Here is a 20,165-nt window from a genome sequence, read left to right on the forward strand (position 1 = left end):
TTCGAATCCGGATCTGCTTGACTCCAGAACAATGCCTTTCCCCCTCCCTGCTTCCAGACGTGGCTCTGGTCCCCTCCAGTCACTGAGTCTCCAGCTTGGCAGCCATACTCCTCCTGGCTGTTCACCATAAGCCCTCCAGGCCCTGTGCCCAGAACTCCCAGGCCCTGGCCATGCTCCTGTGTTGGCATCAACTTTCTGGATTTCACATGGCCTCCCAGCTCGAGTCTCAGTCTTTCCATCTGTGTACAGAGGCCAGGCTCCCCAGCTCTGCAGCTGCCAGTCCCCACCTCCCGACGCACTCATGCTGTGAACGCCTGATAAACCATCTCTGGGCCTTTAAGGGCCTTTTATTTCTCCAGCCACGCTTTTCTCTACATTTTAATAAGCTGCTTGCAAAATTGGTGATTGATGAGTAAGAATGAGGAGGATGTAGGGCTGAATATTTTTTTTCCTGGAATCGCTTCTGGCTGCGCATTCAACTTTAAATTGATTAATAACGTGCAGACCCAACATTAATTATCAGCCATTTGTCACTGGGGAAGGCTGGAGCCTGCGCCTGTGTGCAGCCCCTTTCTTCATGACCAGCTCGTGGTATAGGAGATGCCCATCTGCCCCACAGGGGTGCATGGAAGGCCCTGGACACTTAAAGCCCTGGCAGCCTCAGCCCGCTGTGCCCTGGGCATGTGGGGGCTTCTGAAGGCCAGGCCTGAGCATCTCAGGGCCGACCCCAGATGTCTGGGGCAGTGGTACCCTCAATGTCTGTCCTGCCCTGTGCTGGCTCATGGCCTTACCTGACCCTAGGTCAGGTCTTCAGGTCCCCAGAAGACCCTAGCATTTCTTCCTTCATTCAACAAACATTTATTGAGCAACTATGATGTGCAGCCTTCTTTCTGGAGGCTGAGGGCACAACAAAGATCAAAACAAGGTCCTTGACTTTTTGTGGGGGCAGCCTGGCAATCAATGGAACCAACAAGGAAGCAAACAAATTACAGTCTAGCAAGAATCAGGAATTTTTGGAGCATAGACGGCGAAAGCTAACTTAGCATTGGGAAGGTACCACAGAGGAGGTGCCATCTTAAGTGGGTTTTGAAGGATGTAGAGGAATTCTCTGGGGGTGGGGGGGATAAGTAAAGAAAGCACAACCCCAGAAAGGGAACAGTTACAAAGAAAAGAAAAGCCAGTAAGAATCAGGAGGGTCAGGAGGAGGGTGAGGGTTTCCACTTAAATAGGAGGATGGAGAGGACCTCACTGAGAAGGGGGTGAGGGAGGGAGCCAAGGAGATACCTGTAGAAGAGTATTTGAGGCAGAGGAAACAGCAGTGGAAAGGCTCTGAGCTAGGGGAAAATGGATGGCTAAAAATAACATGATGCAATGTGAAAGAAGCCAGTTACACAAGACCAGTGTAATATGGCTCCATTTGTATGGAAAGTCCAGAATGGGCAATTCAGTAGAAAAAAGAAAGTAAATTCAAGGTTACCAGGGACTTAGGGGAAGAGGAAGTGGGAAATGACTGCTAATGGGTATAGGGTTTCTTTCTGGATGATGAAAATGTCCTAAAACCGATTGTGAAATGGATTCACAACTGTGAATATACTAAAATCCACGGAATGACACACTTTAAATGAATGAACTTTACAGTATGTAAATTCCAATAAAGCTGTTACAAAATAACTTTGTCATATGTCAGGTAGCAATCAGTGCCAGAAAAGAAAAGACATGGGGATAAGAGGACTTTCAGGGGTTGGGGGGAACAAGCAGGGTGTCCCCAAAGAGGTGATATTTAAGCAGAAACCTGGGCTGAGCCACAGGTCCAGGAATAGGGTGGTGGCTAGACTAGCCTGTCCCGCACCTGCCACCTGGGGCACCACTGAGTGTAGCCCTGGGGACCATGGCCCCTGGAGAGGGGTGGGGAGAGGCAAGTGAGACCTTCGGGGAAGCTGAGGCCAGAGTGAGGCACATGGGCTATATCAGGGTCCACTAGGAACACCAGAATATAGCTGGTGAGGTATAGGCAGATGAGGTTTTCGGATGTGCAGGACTGCATTTTATGAGAAGTTGACATATTTAAATCAGCAAGAGTTGCAACATCTCAAAGCTGCTAGGAAAAAATGGTTTTTAGGCTCAGGCTACTTTTGAAAGAGTGAAGGCAGTGCTGCTCAGGGCTTACAGGCAATGGTGGACTGAGCTGGGAGTCCCTGCGTGCATCTGTGGCCCTCAGAAGCGCCCACCTGACTCAGGCTGGCAGAGCGCTCTGGCCACGGAAGCGCAAGCCAGCCTGTGCGAGAATCAACCAGGCAGAAGTAAAAGGACTCTACCCATTGCCTGGGGCTGGGGCTCCATCTCTGGGAGGCCTCCTTTGCTCTGAGTTTTAAGAAAACAGCCATCGCCAGGCGTGGTGGCTCAAGCTTGTAATCCCAGCACTTTGGGAGGCCGAGGCGGGCGGATCACGAGGTCAGGAGATCAAGACCATCCTGGCTAACACGGTGAAACTCCGTCTCTACTAAAAAATACAAAAAACTAGCCGGGCGAGGTGGCGGGCGTCTGTAGTCCCAGCTACTCGGGAGGCTGAGGCAGGAGAATGGCGTGAACCCGGGTGGCGGAGCTTGCAGTGAGCTGAGATCCGGCCACTGCACTCCAGCCCGGGCCACAGAGCGAGACTCCGTCTCAAAAAAAAAAAAAAGACGGTGGCTCAAGCCTGTAATCCCGGCACTTTGGGAGGCCGAGACGGGTGGATCACGAGGTCAGGAGTTCGAGACCATCCTGGCTAACACGGTGAAACCCCGTCTCTACTAAAAAATACAAAAAGCTAGCCGGGCGAGGTGGCTGGCGCCTGTAGTCCCAGCTACTCGGGAGGCTGAGGCAGGAGAATGGCGTAAACCCGGGAGGTGGAGCTTGCAGTGAGCTGAGATCCGGCCACTGCACTCCAGTCCGGGTGACAGAGCGAGACTCCGTCTCAAAAAAAAAAAAAAAAAAAGAAAAAGAAAAAGAAAAAGAAAACAGCCATCTTTATTTCCTAAAAGGTGCCCCCGACCCCCCGCCAACTTGGGACAACTTCAAATGCCAGGAAAGTCCTCTCTACCTCAAAACAGTCCCTGTTCAAGCTGCCACCCCCAACTCCTCTCTCTGTGCAACCACAGCCATCAGTGAAGGAGGCAGTTGCACCCCTGCATCCCTGGCAGAGGGCACAGCTTACGCAAAGGCCCCAAGGGAGCAGTGTGCCTGGTGTGATCCAGGAAAAACAAGGACTCAAGGCGGCTGGAACAGAGGGAGGAATGGAGACAGCTGGAGGAAAGGAGAGGGGGTCGGAGGTGACGGGGACAGTGGGGCAGGCCTTGGAAGGACTTGGCCTTCACTCTGGCGCAGGAGCCTTGGGAGGGTTCTGAGTAGGAGGATGGGAGGAGCCCGCTGGATTTGTGCTGAGAACAGTGGCGTGGTGAGGGCTGCAGGAGCAGGGAGGAGGTGGGGCAACTAGGCTCTGGAGAGACTCCGTGGTCCTAACCCCTCAGCTGTGCACAGGGAGTTGGGGGGTGTGGGGAGGTAAATAAGGCAGGTGCAGACCATGGTCCTCCCTCCAAAAGAGAAGAATTGGCTGGCTCCTACCTCTCTCGTTACCACACTCTTCCTACATCTAGGCCTTTGCACACGCTGTTCCTCTGCTCAGAACAGCCTTCCCTCTCTCTTTATCTGCCTGGTGAATGTTCATCCTCAAGTGCCTAACCCCTTGTATGGAGAAGTTACTCTCTCTTGCTGGGGTTAGCACCCCAGGGTGGGGTTTCCCTCCCACTCACCTGGAGGGTCTGGGCTTTCAGCATGGACCAGCTTCCTGAACACCTCCTTGAGCTCCACCTCTTGTAGCTGGAGTTGGCACAGCGACGGGAGCCCAGGCAACTACAAGGTCACTGATCTTCAGGTCAGTGGTTGGGAGTGGGTTAGTGGGAGAAATAGGCACAACGCCACCAAGTGCTGGTAAATCCAGCAAAGCCCAGAATTCTGGGCCACATCAGGTGGCGTCTCTAGCTGAATTCCTGCCGAGCCTCACATTTTGTTCATCGATTAATTCTACAAATGTTTATTGAACTCTGGTCTGGGCCATGGGGATTGAGCAGTAAGTAGGAAAGACAGTTTCTGCTGCCATAGCATTGCGGGGACAGACAGGAAACGCATAAACAAGTGCACACAAAGGATGCTTTGAAAGATCACTCAGCCAGTGCTGTGAAGATGAAGAGGGGCGGCCAGGGAGGGCTTCCCCGAGGAGGCAATCTTTGAATTGAGACCTGAACAAGGCCAGCCATGGAAGAACCTGGAGTAAGAGCGCTCCAGACAGAGAAAACAGACCATGTGAGGAGACTCAGAGTCCTGTTTTGGCTGTGTCCAGTATGATGTCTGTGGGGCCTCCAGGTAGAAACAGAGGAGGCAGCTGGGTGGTGAGTGGTACAGGTTAGAGATATAAATTTGGGGCCATCTTTCAATTTTATTGTTTTAGAGATAAACCCTGATGAAGTCCAGGAATCAATAAACAGAGACTAACACTGGCCTCCTTCCCCATCCAGATCCTGGGAGACGATTTCACGAGTAAGTGCTTTGAAAATGGGCCGGGCGCGGTGGCTCAAGCCTGTGATCCCAGCGCTTTGGGAGGCCGAGGCGGGCGGATCACGAGGTCAGGAGATCGAGACCATCCTGGCGAACACTGTGAAACCCCGTCTCTACTAAAAAATACAAAAAACTAGCCGGGCGAGGTGGCGGGCGTCTGTAGTCCCAGCTACTCGGGAGGCTGAGGCAGGAGAATGGCGTGAACCCGGGAGGCGGAGCTTGCAGTGAGCTGAGATCCGGCCACTGCACTCCAGCCCCGGCGACAGAGCAAGACTCCGTCTCAAAAAAAAAAAAAAAAAAAAAAAAGAAAATGACTCTGGCCTTGCAGGGGTGGGAGGGAGGGTGTGCAGTGAGACAGCGGCCCAGTCATGAGCCATTGATTAGTAAACTCTGCCCGCTGATGCCTATAATCTCAGTACTTTGGGAGGCTGAGGCAAGTGGATCGCTTGAGCCCAAGAGTTTGAGACCAGCCTGGGCAATGTGGTGAGACCCTGTCTCTACAAAAAATGCAAAAATTAGTCAGGCATGGTGGTGTGCATCTGTAGTCCTGGCTACTCAGGAGGCTAAGGTGGGAGGATTGCTTGAGCCCAGGAGATCAAGGCTACAGTGAGCTGTGATGGAGCCACTGACTCAAGCCTGGGTGATGGAGCAAGAACTTGTCTCAAAATAATAATAATAATAATAATAAATAACCTCTGCCTTCCATGTGAACAAACACCCATCCTGGAGCCTGAGACTGGGATGGGCTGGGGAGCGGAGACCTGGGCCCAGCCCTGTGTCGGCACTGCCTGGGTTGGTATGGAGGGCTGGATTTGAGGCTGGATTTCCTCACCCATGTGGTTTGGGCCCATGGTTTCCTTCGCCGAGCTTCTGTTTGCTCATCTGAGTAATGGGCGTGAAAACCTGTGCTTCACAGGGTTCTGGCGGGAGGAAAGGAGCAGGTGTGGCCCACGGTTCTCCAGAGCACTGTCCTTCCCTGGTCGGGTGGGGATTGAGGATTTGCAGGTATTTGTTGGTAACCATGGAGCTCCCCTCACAGGCTGCCACTGTCAACTGCAGGCCACGGGTCCCGCCCTCCAGCCCTTTGCATGTGAAGCCTTCCCTGCTTGGATGCCCTCCCTGGCACTCCACTGTCAGCAGACTTGCTTGCTTGCCACTAAAATGGAAGCTCCAGGAGGCAGGCACTGAGCGCAGTTTGTTCGCGGCTGCATCCCTGTTGCTGAGGGCTGTGCCTGCCACAGCCCACCTATGACTGCATTTAGTCCTTACAACCACCCTGGGAGGTCAGAAGTTTCCAGATGAGAAAACTGAGGGCGGAAGACAATTGACACCTTGTCCAGCTCAGCCCCGTGGGAGGTGGCAGAGGGGGCTCAGATCAGGTGCTTGTCGCCCCCTACCTCAACCCGCGGGCTGGATGTCAGAAGGAACTCTGACTCCTGCGCAGGGATGCAGCTTGCTCCCATGCTCTGAAGTAGAGCCAGGGCCCCAGGGCTCTGCCTCTGCCCCAGCCCCTCCCTGGCCCATGTCCCCGGCTGGCCCCAGGCAGGTCAGCTCGGGGAAGGGGCCTGCATTGATCTCTTGCCACCTCCCTAAGCCAGAGCTGTCTGCTCGCTCAGATATCATCAGCTTCCCATTAAGCAGATCAATAGCTTCCACTGGTTTCCAATTTGTTTCCAGAAATTCATCTCCCAGCCACCATTTTAATTAACCCCCCCTCCAACAAACCCAAGGCACCAATAGATCACCCTCTCCCCTCCACCTTTGTGGACCACAGACCACTAGCTCCACCAGCCTCAGGGGAGTGGCAGGTGTGTTTAAAGCTGTCCGATCACCATTCTCAGTCACCAGAAGAGCTGGCCTTGCTGCCTGGATGCCATCCATGCCTGTCCCCGAGGAAGGGGCCGGGCCCTTCACCATGAGGAAAACCAAGAATCAGGGAGGCCAAGCAGCAGCTGGCAAGAGCCAGAGCCGAGCGTGCCATCGGGGTGGGCAATTTGCGTGATGCACTTCATATGCAACAGGCACTGGGGGTCTGGCTGGCAGGGGGGCTGGCAGCTGTGATTGCAGAGCAGGGGAAGGTCGGAGGCCTGACCCCCAGAGGGTGTGCCTCCTACCCCTGGGAACTCCCCGGTATTCCATGCTGCCTACCATCCCATGAGGGCAGGGGCTGTGTCTGCCTCCATCACTGCTCTCTCCCCAGCGTGCGGCACATAGTAGGTGCTCAGTAAGTCACTAAATGAATGGCAATACTTGCCAAAACCTCGGACATTACCTTTGTGCCAGGTATTCTATTTAATCTTCACAGCACTCCCTGAGGTGGGTGCCACTAGTATCTGCATTTTAGAGATGGGAAAACTCAGGCACAGAGAGGTTCAATGACTTGCCCAAGATCACACAGCTAGTTAGTCATGGAGCTGAGATTCGAGCCCAGGCCATCTGGCTCTAGGGCTGTTGCTACTAATTGCCCCAGTCTTCCTTCCCTGCTCCCCATGGCCTGTCAGCTCTGATGGGCAGGGACTGGGTCCTGTGCCCGGTGTAACTTTTGTCACACACAAACCTAGCATGTTTACTGAGTGAATAAATGGTGACTTCTGCACTCCCTGCTTCCCAAAACACCCTAGTTGACCCATCTGTCAGGGTAAATCTGGAGTATTTCATCTGGAAATGAAGGGAAGAGATGGGGTGAGTTCCCGTGGGTGACACTGGGGTGACCAGCCTCCCAGTGAGTATACTGCTGGGGCCAACATGAGGGACTCTCTAACTCCACCTCCATCTCCCTTTTCACCAATCCCTTACATTTCTGGGCTCTCTGTAGTCTAAAAAAATAAATAAATAAATTCACACCATGATGTTGTTGTTCTGTGGACTCTTGCAGCTTTCCAGCCAGGTAAGGAGATTTCCACTGCTGACCCAGCACTGGGGACAGACACCACCTGGGTGCCATCCTCTTTCCCCTGTGCACGCTGGGGCCACATCTTGGCAGTTTCGTTTCCAAGTCTCCCTCCCCCACTCCTCTCCCCTTCCAGTGGCCCTGGCTCTGGACTCAGCTGCTCTCACAGGACCCCAGGTGCAGGGCCCATCATGGCCCCTTCCTCTTCACCCCTCACTCCGGCCACTAGCAGATGCTAACCCAATGAACAACTAGGTCCTGCCTGGCCCCTGACCCATGGCAGGGTCTGTAGAAGCCAGGCCTGCAGGGGTTGGTTGGGGGATGAAACGAGCGGGGTGTGCTGGGGCAGGGCCAGGATGAAGATCATGGCTCTCCTCTAACCAAGAAGGAACCAGTGCAGTGCTGCTAGATTTTCTCAACTGTGGAGAGAAGATGAGGCCCAGCATTTAACCTGAAATCTTCTGGTTTGCCAATGCTAGTACTTGATTACATGATCACATTTAAAAAGTCATTTTACTTTTAAAACACACGCTGCAGGCCAGGGGCAGTCTGTTGGCTGCTAGTCTGTGACTTCTGCCCTGTGCAGTGTGAACTCTCTGGCTCAGCATTCAAGGTCTTTCATGGTCTGGCCCCTTTGAGCCCACAAGGAATCTCTACACAGGACTACACTTCTGTGTCTGCGACACCCTGTACTCAGAACAGCACTGTTCCTCTAGGAAGCGGGCCCTGACCCACTGCCCTCCAGGGGACTCTACCACTCCCTACTTTATACCCATCTGGTGTCCTGCCCAGGCCACCACAGCTAGGGGCAGAGCAAGGCCTGGAGTCCAGGGTCCTGGCCACACATCCCAGGGTTCTCCCGCTGTCCTCTGGGGTGGCAGCAGACAGATGCCGCTCAGGGACTGCCACCCACTCCCACCAGTCCCACCCCTGCCGGCAGGGGCAGAACCTCCGGCTCTGAGAAAACCAAGAAACATCAGAGGCGTGGTGAATCCTGAAAAACACATGGAAGCTGGGAGTTGCATTTTAAAATATTACCCAGTTAACAAAATCAACAGCCTCCATGCATACACACTCTCCTTCCCTCCACTGGCTCTCCGTCCCCTTCTTTCTGTATCACGGGCATCTAAGAGTCCCCCTAGATCCGTTCTCCCTCCCCTAGCCTCAGCAGGGCCCATGGGTGATCAGTGAAAGACTGCATTTCCCAGTCTCCCTCCTGGTGAAGCATAGCCATGAGACTGAATTCTGGCCATGGGGATGTGTGCAGCACCTGAGTCACACCCTCTGTCCCCTCTCCATGAGGGGAGGTGGCAAATTGGCCTCCCCCCCGAGGGATGGCTGGCCTGCAGCATGTGGCTTAAAATTAAAATGTTTTTTAAATGTGATCATGTTATCACCTACTAGCACTGCCAAATAGAAGATTTCAGGTGAAACGCTGGGCTTTGTCTTCTCTCCACAGCTGAGAAAATCTGGCAGCCCTGGGCTGGTTCCTTCCCGGTTAGATGAGCGCTGTGATGGAGGTGGAGTCACCAACAGAGGGAGCCTGGGTTCCTGCGTGACTCTGTGGAGTAGAGCCTCTGGCTCCCCAGGCTGCCTGCTTCCTCTGCATTCTGAACAGAGAGAGGAATCCACATCCAGCTACTGCCTGGAACTCTTCCATAATCTCAGCCTGGGAAAGCCCAACCCATGAAACTAGACTTCTCCAGGAAGCCTCCCCGTTTCCCCTCTGCTCCCCAGCACCTCCCTGGGCTCCCACTGCCCACACTCCATTGTGACTCTCTACCTCCCCCAGGCCTCAGCCACTGCCTGCTTGGCAGCTCCTTGGACACAGGACCTTGGAGTCCCCTTCCTATTCGGGAACTCAGCATGAGACCTGGGGTAATCAGAGTCTCTGTTCCGAGCACTTGCTATATGTCAGGTGTGGTTCTAAGCTCTTTATCTCATGTAATCCTGAGGCCAAGCCCATGAAATTGTACAGATGAGGGAAACTGAGGCCAAGTGACATGCCCCGAATCACATAGAAGTAAGAGACAGAGAAGACTCAAATTCAGGCCATCTGGTGTCACAGCTCCCTGCCCTTAACCCTTAGGCAGCACTGCCTCTCCACAGAACAAGGCTGATCCACATTGAGTGGATGAATAATAAATAGTGCATGAATCAATGAATGGGCACTGCCCTCCTCCTGTGGCTCCATGGGTTAGTGCAGGGCTGAACGCTGAGTACACACTCAAAACATGTTTATAAAGTGAGCAACTGAGCAAACATCCTGAGTGGACGATTGTTTTTGGAAGTTGTCATCTCTTTGGAGTTTATGACCTTAAAATCCTTAACATACGTTTTTCTCTCCAAAATACATCATTTTAAGACTGTTTGAGAAGAGACGCCACATGCCAGCCCCATGGCCCATTAAAGTTAACCAACCGTGCAGATTTAGTGGGAATGATGAAAATAGTTTTAAAGGACTTGGGTAGTTTTCTAGAATGGCTTAAATCATCATGAAATGCCAAGGAAAAGTAACAGTGAACTTGTGAAACACTACAAAGCTGGCAGAACCTCGGCCGTATCTCATTGCCTGTGTCCTTTTTGATGTGGAGAAGGTACACAGTGGCTCTGGTGACCACCAGGGACAGAGACCTGGGGGCCTCTGTTCACTCCTGAGAGGTGTCTATAGACTGTAGGGTCTGCCCAAGAGGTTATCCGGAAACCAGAAGACCCATGCGTGAATGGTCAGGGCAGTGGCTAGAGAAAAACAAAGCCCTTTACTACTTACAAGCTTTGAAGTCTAGATCCTCTATAAATTATTCAGGCAAGTTAAGGCAGCGGCCATTGCCAACAAGACCACGCCCCCTGTGGTTGCTATAGTCAATTAAGTGCCTTCTATACAGCAGGCAGTGTTAGATGCTTCCGGGATGTCTAATCTTTCCAGTAACCAGTTCTGGCAAGTGTCATCTCCATATTACACATGGAGAAACTGAAGCTTAGGAGGTTAAGTCACTTGCCCAAGGCCACAGAGCTGGTAAGTGGCAGATTTAGGATTTCAATCAAGGCTGGTTTCAACACACACATTCCAAGAAGAGGCTTTGCTCAGCACCAAGTTGGAACCCAAAATACAACAACTGGTATAATTTCTACTGGCATCATGGTGGTCTACAATCTCTTCCCAGTGGGCCCGATATCCCCAGGCCCAAGACCCTAATGGGGACCACTCGATCGACCACCAGAATCCCGCCCCTGGGCCACTGGGTCTCATGATCCAGTTAAGCCCCAGTGGGCACAGACAAGGTGATGCGGTCCTTGCCTCAGAATCAGGCCAGCCATACATGTGCGGAACGCCCACCAGCCTGCTCCCTCCCCAGGGCACTTGCTGAGCTCTTGTTGCTGCACTCCAGCCTGGCCAGCCACGGCCTGAATGAGCTCCAGACTCCAGCCCCAAGGGTGCTGGGGAGCATGCTGCCACTCGTATCTTATGGCTATTTACACCCAGCAAACAAAAAAAAATTATAAAAAAGCATAAAGGAAACAAAGAATCAGTCACAACCCCACCGCCTAGAACCCACCACCTGGAACTCACCACTCTACCTTTCTGCGAGTTTCCCCAGGGGATTGTTTTTCCGTAATTGATGTCCATGCTATAGAGTTTTTAGCTTTGCCTTCTACTTTGTTCACTGACCATTATTTCACAAACATTCTTCCACCTCATTTTTTAAAACCCTAATTTCTAACAACTCCCTTATACCCATACATGTGGCTGTAATATAAATCATGACGCAAAATTCCTATGTTTTGTTATTGCTAACATTTTGTGATCATAAAGCAGTGTGCTGAGGCATTTTCTTATTTTTATCTAGTGGATTTCCTTCAGGAGCATTTCAAGAAGCAGAATTATGGGTGGAAATGTGTGGTCATTTTGGGGGCCCTCAGTGCAAGCGCCCGCACTGCCCTCCAGAGGCCTCGTCCAGTTTGTATCTCCACCAGCGGCAACGGGCATGCACATTCTGCTATTTTTTTTTTTACCCACATAGCACTCATGTTCCCTCTTGTCAAAATTCTCCTTTTGACAAAACACCTCCCTACATTGTGAGCCAGACTTGGTGGGCAAGTCAGCCAAGGCCCTGGATGGACAAACTCATCCCTCTGAGTTTGGAATCCTGAACTGAGTGGCTCCAGGGTAGAAAGCCCAGCGGCAACCTCATTGCTCCTGTGTGTTTGCCATTTGGGTCTGCTTAGCATGAACAAAACTTAAGAACATCAGTGAATCAAAAAGGGCAAGTGGCAAACAGATAAGCATCATCCAAGAGAATGTGTGTAAATCTCACAAATGAAACAGAAGCCTGTGGGTCACACAGCCCCTCTGCTGGAGATAGGGTTGGGGGACCTGCAGGTCATGGCCCCCGAGTGAAACGTCTTAAAGGCAAATGTGGTAAACGGTGGACAGTACATCAATCAGGGACAGTGTGGCCTCTACAAGTTCAGGCATCACACGGTCAACGTGTCCTGGGGCCTGGCCATGGAGGCGGGCATCCAAACAGCTCCCAGAGGCAGCTCCAGGGGCCTCCAACCATCAACATGGAAGGGGATGGCCAGAGCATGGGCAGAATGACACTCGCTGGGGAATTGTGGGGTGGTATACAGGCATTACTGAGGGACTGGCATGTGCAAAGCTGCGTGGTGAAGGCACAAGCTGTGATATAAGGATTGTCTACATGGGGGAGGGTGGGGCAGCTCTGAGCAGCCGAGGCCCCCCTCCTCCCTCCCATTCTCCCACCACTCTTTTTTCTTCTTCTTTCTTAAAAGAAGCGATGAAGGAAATAAGGCGAAATACAAATACCAACCAATCTGGGTGGTGAGCGTGTGGATAGATAGAGCCCTCGATCAGGTAACCTGAGCTCATATCCAAGCTCTGCCACCCGCCGGGTCCAAAACTGCTTAAAGAAACTGTACCTGCCTCCAGGGGCTGTGACATATGTCCCCACCCAAATCTCATGTTGAAATGTCATCCCCAATGCTGGAGGTGGGGCCTGCTGGGTGGTGTTTGGGTCATAGGGGCGGATCCCTCATACTTGGTGCTGTCTTCCTGATAGTGAGTTCTGGCGACATTTGGTCATTTAGAGGTGTGTGAGCCTCCTCTCCCTCTCCTGCTCCCCTCTCCTCCACTGCCCTTTCTCTTCCTTCACCTTCCATAGGCCTGAAACATTCTGTAGTTAAAGAAACCCAGCCGGGCGCTGTGGCTCACGACTGTAATCCCAACACTTTGGGAGGCCAAGGCAGGAGGATCACGAGGTCAGGAGATCGGAACCACCCTAGCGAACACGGTGACATCCCGTCTCTACTAAAAATACAAAAATTAGCTGGGCGTGGTGGAGCATGCTGTAATCCCAACTACTTGGGAGGCTGAGGCAGGAGAATCGCTTGAACCTGGGAGGCGGAGGTTGCAGCGAGCCCAGATTGCACCACTGCACTCCAGCCTGGCAACAGAGCGACTTCGTTTCAAACAAACAAACAAACAAACAAACAACCATATGGCTGGAGCTGAGTGATTCCAACAGGGGTGTCCCAACAAGACTGTTCCCAGGTCCTGCTCTTGAGCCACCCTCCTCCACCGGGCTGTCCTGGTTCTGTCTTCCATGGGCCTGATTCTGCGCACCCACCACACCCCTTGACCACCTGAGCCTGACACCTGGCTCTGACCCTCTTGAACACAAAAGCCCTGCCTGCTACCTTGGGGGCACAGGTGCTTTCTAGGCTGCTGAGAGTCTGCAACAGTGCCAGCTTCCCCAGCCTCAGCTGTCTTCCAGATTTATGCTCTGCACTTCCTGTCATGGGTGTGGAGATTTACACTGGGTGGGCCGGGACACCAATTAAAGGGCCAATGTAAATGAACCCTGTGTTAAAGAGCTTACCCAGGAAACAGACAGCCAGCTCAGCAGTAAGCAAGGATGATGCCTGGGGGGAATTACCACACCAGCTGACACCCCCGTAAGAAAAAACAGGGTGGTTGGAGGAGCATGAAGATGAGAGTCCAGGAAGTGGGTAAGAAACTAAGAGGAACAGCCAGGGCCCCTGCCACCCAGCAAAGTGTGCCAGAGAGTGCCCATGCCCACTGGCCCGGCACGGCTCCTGTCCTGCAGAGACTAGAGAGCGAAACACTGCATTTCCCAGGTACCACAGAGCTGAGTCTGAGAGGAGAGTTCTGTCCTGGCCTATGTTTTCCGATCCTCAGCCCACCTCCCCAGCGTGCCCAGGGCTCACCACACCCCACTAGCCTGGCTCCTTCCTGCATCTCATTAGAGAGAGCTGTAACGCCTAAGTGAGGTAGGGCCACTGCTTTGCTACCTGGGCAGCCTCCTGGGTGGTGATGGGCTGCTGGTGGCTTTCTCATCCTTAGACTGACAGCCTCCTGACCCCACCTTCCTGATGGGGCCGAGGCTACAGCTCCCTGGCCAGGCCAGTTCTGCAGTGCTGTTCTGGGAGTGTTCATGGAGACCCTCCAAGAGTCTGTACCTGCAAACTTCCCACTGCGGGTAAGCACCTGACCCCTGGGCTAAACTCTTTCTAATTAAGAGCTGAGTGTTATGGACTGAATATTTGTGTTCCTTTAGAATTCATATGCTGACGCCCTAACCCCCAATGTGACAGCATTTGGGGATGGGGCCTTGGGAGGTAATTAGGCTGAGATGAGGTCATGGGAGTAGAGTCCCCATGATGATATCAGTGTCCTCATAAGAAGTGAAAGAGGCATCAAACTTCCCTCTCTCTGCCATGTGAGGATACAGCGAGAAGGAAGCCGTCCGTGAACCAGGAAGAAGGCACTCGCCAGGAACCCAATCTGCCAGCAACCTGACCTTGATCTGGGACTTCCAGCTTCCAGAACTGAGAAATATATTCCTGTAGTTTAATCCCCTCAAGTCTCCAGCATATTATTATAGAACTCACAGCAGACTAACACACTGGGTGATTTTGTTTTCTACAGTGTCCCCTGCCATTGCCCTGGGCAGCCCTCCCATCTCCTCTCCCTGCACCCTCGTTGCTGTTCCCTGTACTTGCCCACTTTGCACATGCTGTTCCCCTGGTGGGCTGCTCTGCCCTCCATCTCCCAGCTGGACTCCTACTCAGACTCCAAGGCACCTGAATTGTCAATTCTCCTGGAGCCATTTCTGACATCTGTAACCCTAACGCAAACACACAGATCCTGGCCCCCACTCTAAGTTCAATGTTCACCGTGGCAGGTGCCTGAAGTACTCCAATGCTGGAGGTCCACAGTGGACAGGGCAGCAAGCACGGAGGTCACTAGCCGGCCCAGCTGAACCAGCTGGGTGACCTTGGGCAATTTCCTTGCCTTTCCTCTGAAAAGGGAGGCAAGACTGGTAACACCTGCCAACAGCCCGTAAGAGTCCCCGGCACATGTGCAGTGCTGCATTGCAGGTGGCGCGCACTCTTAGTGAGAGGGACTGACAACCAACTAACAAAGAGATGTCCGGAAAAAGCTCTGCCCAGCCCTGAGAGCCAGGAAGAGAACAGTCTGTCTAGGGTGGTCAGGGAGGGCTTCCCAGGGAGGGCACTGTGTGCTGGCCCCCGGGCGCCTCTGAGCACCGGCTATGGTGGATGCAGCAGGAGCCTCTCACAGACAGTGGGCCAGTGGTCCTGCAGCAGAGTGTGGGCTGCAGGGCCAGGGAGCTGCCTGCTGGCCTGCAGCTTTGGGTACAGGGGTGAGCAGGCCCACCTGCCCCTATGCCCCTCCCCTGACCTGGCCACACAGGCCTGACTACAGGGCCCAGGTGGCACATGGAGGAGGAAGCCTGAATGACTTTGGGGGCTCCCATGAGTGGAAGCCACCACTGAGGCTCACATCATCACCGAGGCCAGGTGAGGCATGAGACAATGCTGTCACATGAATCAATTCTGAATGTGCCAAATTTCATTCTGCTGTGTTTAAAAAGCAGCTGGTGCCTCATGAAGTCACTGTGAGCATCAGTCACCGGGTCGCAAGCAGACGTGCCTGGAGCTGCTGGGAGCTGCTGCTCTTTCCAGGCTCCTGCCGCATGCCTGGTGTGGCAGGTGCGGGCTGCCACTAGCCCCCTTACGGTGAGGAGATAGAAGCCCAGAGAGGGCAAGTAACCAGCTGGGGTCACACAGCTTGGGGGAAGTGGAGAGAGGGATGTGAATCTTGGTCGGCTGCCCCTTTGCCTTGGTCTGGGGGAGGCAAAAAGGTGCTAGCCAGGAAGGGCTGATTGATGCTGAAGCCGGGGACCAGGGTGGGTTCAATATGGAAGAGGCAGCAGGTAAACACAGGTCCTGAGGCCAATCAGCTCGCCTCTTACTGCTGTGTGATGTTGGCCAGCTCCTTGACCTCTCTGGGCCTCAGCCTGTGCATCTGTGAAGTGGGGATGACGCTTGCCCACCCAGGGTGCTGTGTGAAGATGAGGGAAGTCGCAGCAGCGCAGCACCTAGAGGAGAGCTTGGCACACAGCCAAGAGCCTGCACCTTCCGCCTCAGGACTGTCTGCTGGGGTGGGCACTGCCCTGGGCACAGGGAGGTGGGGCGAGAGGAGGTGAGACCTCTGCCCTCTGGGACGGGGGGAGAAGCGCACGCAGCAGTGGGAAAGTGAGGCAGTGGTGATGCTGTGAGGAGCCAAGAGCCTCCTACACTGTCGAGAAGGGTCACCAGGGAAGCCCCAGCATGGGCAGCGTGGCAGGGGCTACTCAAACAACAGAAGTGTGCCCGCGCTCTGGCCTGGCCCTCTCATCTTGGTGGCTACAACACATAAGTGTTCACACGTGTGCCTGGCTGTTGGTGAAAGCCAAATAGTGGAGGCACCCCGATGGCCATCCATGGGGGACTGGCTAAAATGTGCTATGGTGCCTTTGCTAAGTTGCAGGTCACCGAATGACTCATATCAAAATGTGCTGGGAGCACACAGCCAACTGCAGAACTGTCCACATACGATGAGACTCTGTTCACAAGAAAAGAAAGCTTACATGGGATACAGTAGGCTTAGCATGTGCGCACACTGTTGATGCAAATGCACAGAAGATTCTGGAAGGAAATGCTCCAGACATGACAGCAGACATCTGTGCTGAGGGGCCAGGCTGGACCAGAAGTGACTTCAGCCTCACCCTGGCTTGAATGAGTCTTAAGGAGAACCCGCGCATGTGCTGCTTATTACACCTGCATGATACGGGTGGGGATACAGAATTGGTGGTGTTTTTCTTGGGTGTGGCTCTCTAGGACAGTTTCCCTGTTCTCAGGGGATGCATGCTCAAGAATTACATGTGGAGTGTCACGGCACCCACAGCCTGCAGGTGGGCAAAAGGGGGTCACAGGTGAATGTTCCCACAGGGAGAGAAGGACTGGCCACAGAAGATGTTAACAGGTGGGCGACCTAGGAAAAGTCTGTATAGGTATTTATTGTGTTGTTATTTCAAATTTTCCCTGAGTCTGATATTTTTTTAAATAAAAAATTCATGCCAGCGCAGTGGCTCATGCCTATAATCCCAACAACTTGGGAGCAGAGGCAGGTGGATCACCTGAGGCCAGGAATTCAAGATCAGCCTGGGCAACATGGTGAAGCCCTGTCTCTACTAAAAATACAAAAAATTAGCCTGGCATGGTGGTGGGTGCCTGTAATCTCAGCTACTCCGGAGGCTGAGGCAGGAGAATCACTTGAACACAGAAAGCAGAGGTCGCAGTGGACTAAGATCGCACCACTGCACTCCAGCCTGGGCGACAGAGTGAGACATCATCTCAAAAAAAAAAAAAAAAAAAAAGCAATTACAAATGTGTGACCTTGGAGGGATGGTGGGTGCTGGGTGCCAAAGAGAAGAGCAAAGCACGGTGAAGGTTTGGAGAAGAGGTGGCATTTCAGCCAGTGCGGGGGTCGGTAGGGCCCGTGCAAGGTGCAGGAGAGGCTGAGCAGCCTGCGTGGGTGAGTGAGGCAGGACAAGCAGGAAGCTCCATGCTGGGCAGTGTGGGGAGGCCCTGGAGGTGCGGAGCAGGGGGGATGTTGGGGCTGGAAGCTCAGGTGCGGCCTTGAATGTAGAACCATGGAGTGTGAATTTCCTTCTAGTGTCCATAGGGAGCCACAGATGGGTTGTGAGCTGGGGAGCGCCATGGTTGAGTGGGCAATGTAATGCCCAGGGAGTCTGGCTATTCCCTGCATGGTCCTGGCCTGATTTAGTGCATCCCTTTCCCCCATCCAGAGCTCGTTTCCCCTGCTGCCCTCCCCCATTCCTCTAGCCAAGTCCTCTCCCCTCTCACTCCAGGGCGTCCTGCCTGGCCAGGTGCTCTGAGGATCTCAGTTTCAGGATGAGGGCCTGGCCAGAAGTGGTACTGAGTTGCTGTGTCCTTCGGGGGTCTGGGCCCCCATGATGTCTCTTGACAGGTGTTCCTGTCCCCATTCCCTCAGCCTGGCCCTCTTAGCAAAGTCCTGGTGCTGCTGGTCTGCATGAGCCCCCTGATTTAGCCTTGTACTTTACCATGGTGGCCATGGAGGAGTCTTCCCACCTCGACATATTTCCTCACTGGTAGAGCAGGAACAAGAATACGTTGTCTCACTGCAGAGTCACTCGAGAGGGGCGCACACTGGCACCCGGGCTCAGGCTGTCAGAACGTTCTGGCCCCTGTCACTTGTCCCTGGCCCTGACAGGCCCAAGGCTGGGCCTGAAATGGGCACTCACCAAACCCTCTCCGGGCACTGAATGCACCCTAGCCCATTTCACAGGCGAGCTAGGCACTGTTACTGAGGGCAGATGCCTACTCCGTATCCACCCTTGAACAGAAAAACACTCTCTCCTGTGGCCCTGAGCCCCCAGTGGACCCCTCCCACTGCATGGCTACCTGCCTGGACCTGCTCCCCACCTTCCCATTCTCCAGCAACCAAAAGGTTAACATCAGGAGCATCAGGGAGCCCCCAGAATGCTGTGAAAGTTTAACCAATTCCCTGCAATTATGCCCCCTCCGTTTTTCCTTCAGTCAAATCAGTAGGAAAGAAGAGTCCCTTATGATCCCTCAGGGAATGAAGGAGGGTCCCGTAGGACTTTAACCTTGTTGCCACTTTATCCCTGGAGGGTGAGCCAGGCAGAGGCGGGTGGAAGTCCTCCCAGGTCCCTGAGGGCAGTCACTCCAATGCTGACTGGGCACCTGTGTGCCAGGCCAGGTGCTGGCTGCGGGAAACTCAGGGCCCAGTGGCAGCCAATGGGGCCGTGCAGGGGGGAGCTATATGTGGGGGCCAGATGGTGTTTTTGGCTTTGTAAGCCTGATGTTCTCTATCACAACAACTCTGACTCTGCCCATTTTCTCTGGGAAGCAGCCACAGACAATATATAAATGAATGGGTGTGGCTGTGTTTTAATAAAACCCTACTTACCAAAACAGACAGACTAGAATAGAGAGCCCAGAAATAAACCCTTGCATACAGAGTCAAATGATTTTCAACAGGGTGCCCGGAACATACAATGGGGAAAGGACAGTCTCTTTACCAAATGGTGCTGGGATAACTGGACATCCACATGCAAAAGAATGAAAGTGGACTCTTTCATGACACTATATCAAACATAGAATTATCATCTGATTTAGCAATTCTACTTCTGGGTGTAGACCCCAAAGAACTGAAAGCAGGGTCTCAAACAGATATTTGCACACCCATGTTCATAACAGCATTATTCACAGTAGCCAAATGGTGAAAACAGCCAAAGTGACCACTGATGGGTGAATGGATGGACACATTTCGTCCATATATACAACAGAGTATTATTTAGCCTTAAAAAGAAAGCGATTTCCAACCCAGGCTACTACATGGGTGAACCTTGAGGACATTGTGCTAACTGGAATCAGCCAGTCACAAAAGAACAAATACTGAATTATTTCGTTTATATGAAATATAAATGACAGGGGTCCCTGGCGCTGTCAAATTTAGAGACCTGAAGTAGAATGGTGCTTGCCAAAGGCTGGGGAAGGAGGGAATAGAAAGTTATTGTTTAATGGAGACAGTTTCAGCTGCAAAAAAAGAACGAGTTCTGGAGATGGATGGTGGTGTTGGCTGCACAACATTGTGAACGTAATGTCATTGCACTTAACAATGGTTAAAATGGGCCAGGGGTGGTGGCTCACGCCGGTAATCCCAGCACTTTGGGAGGCCAAGGCAGCAGGTCACGAGGTCAAGAGATCGAGACCATCCTGGACAACATGGTGAAACCTCATCTCTACTAAAAATACAAAAATTAGCTGGGCATAGTGGCACCCGCCTGTAGTCCCAGCTACTCAGGAGGCCGAGGCAGGAGCATTGCTTGAACCTGGGAGGCGGAGGTTGCAGTGAGCTGAGATCGTGCCACTGCACTCCAGCCTGGGCGACAGAGTGAGACTCTGTCTCAAAAAAAAAAAAAAAAAAAAAGATGAAAATGGCAAATGTTATGTTAGACATGTTTTGCAACAATTTAAAAAACAAAGCAATAAGAGAATAAGGAGGCCGCCTTGGCCTCCCAAAGTGCTGGACTAATATTTAAGAATATTATTATTCTTAAACAGTAAGAATTTAAAAAGCATATGCCCATGTGAACACACTGTTAGGAACCTGTCTCTCCAATTCTGTCATTAAAAGGGCCTCAGGAGCTGAGGAGCCCAAAGCTGAAGCGTCTTCAGCTGTAAATCTGCTTCTGCCAATAACAATTTAAAAACTGAGTTTGTTTAAAGA

At 52.7% G+C, this 20,165-nt stretch overlaps 1 protein-coding gene and 1 long non-coding RNA gene across 5 annotated transcripts in view; one reads left to right on the top strand and one right to left on the bottom strand.

Annotated features, from left to right (window-relative positions):
- IQSEC1 (IQ motif and Sec7 domain ArfGEF 1) overlaps positions 1-20,165 on the bottom strand; it is a 396,118-nt gene that overhangs the window by 199,380 nt on the left and 176,573 nt on the right. The gene's annotated exons all lie outside the window — the stretch shown is intronic.
- On the top strand, positions 13,278-14,380 carry LOC117083284. Of its 3 annotated transcripts, XR_004437030.1 has the most exons (3): positions 13,278-13,510; positions 13,640-14,001; positions 14,254-14,380. It is a non-coding gene; the product is annotated as an uncharacterized LOC117083284 (long non-coding RNA). The 3 variants fall into 3 exon arrangements; XR_004437031.1 differs by lacking the exon at positions 13,278-13,510 and having other exon boundaries at positions 13,521-14,001; positions 14,247-14,380; XR_004437029.1 differs by lacking the exon at positions 13,278-13,510 and having other exon boundaries at positions 13,521-14,001.

The sequence above is a fragment of the Trachypithecus francoisi genome, unplaced genomic scaffold (genome assembly GCF_009764315.1).
Source record: "Trachypithecus francoisi isolate TF-2019V2 unplaced genomic scaffold, Tfra_2.0 Lachesis_group0, whole genome shotgun sequence".
Classification (NCBI taxonomy): Eukaryota; Metazoa; Chordata; class Mammalia; order Primates; family Cercopithecidae; genus Trachypithecus; species Trachypithecus francoisi.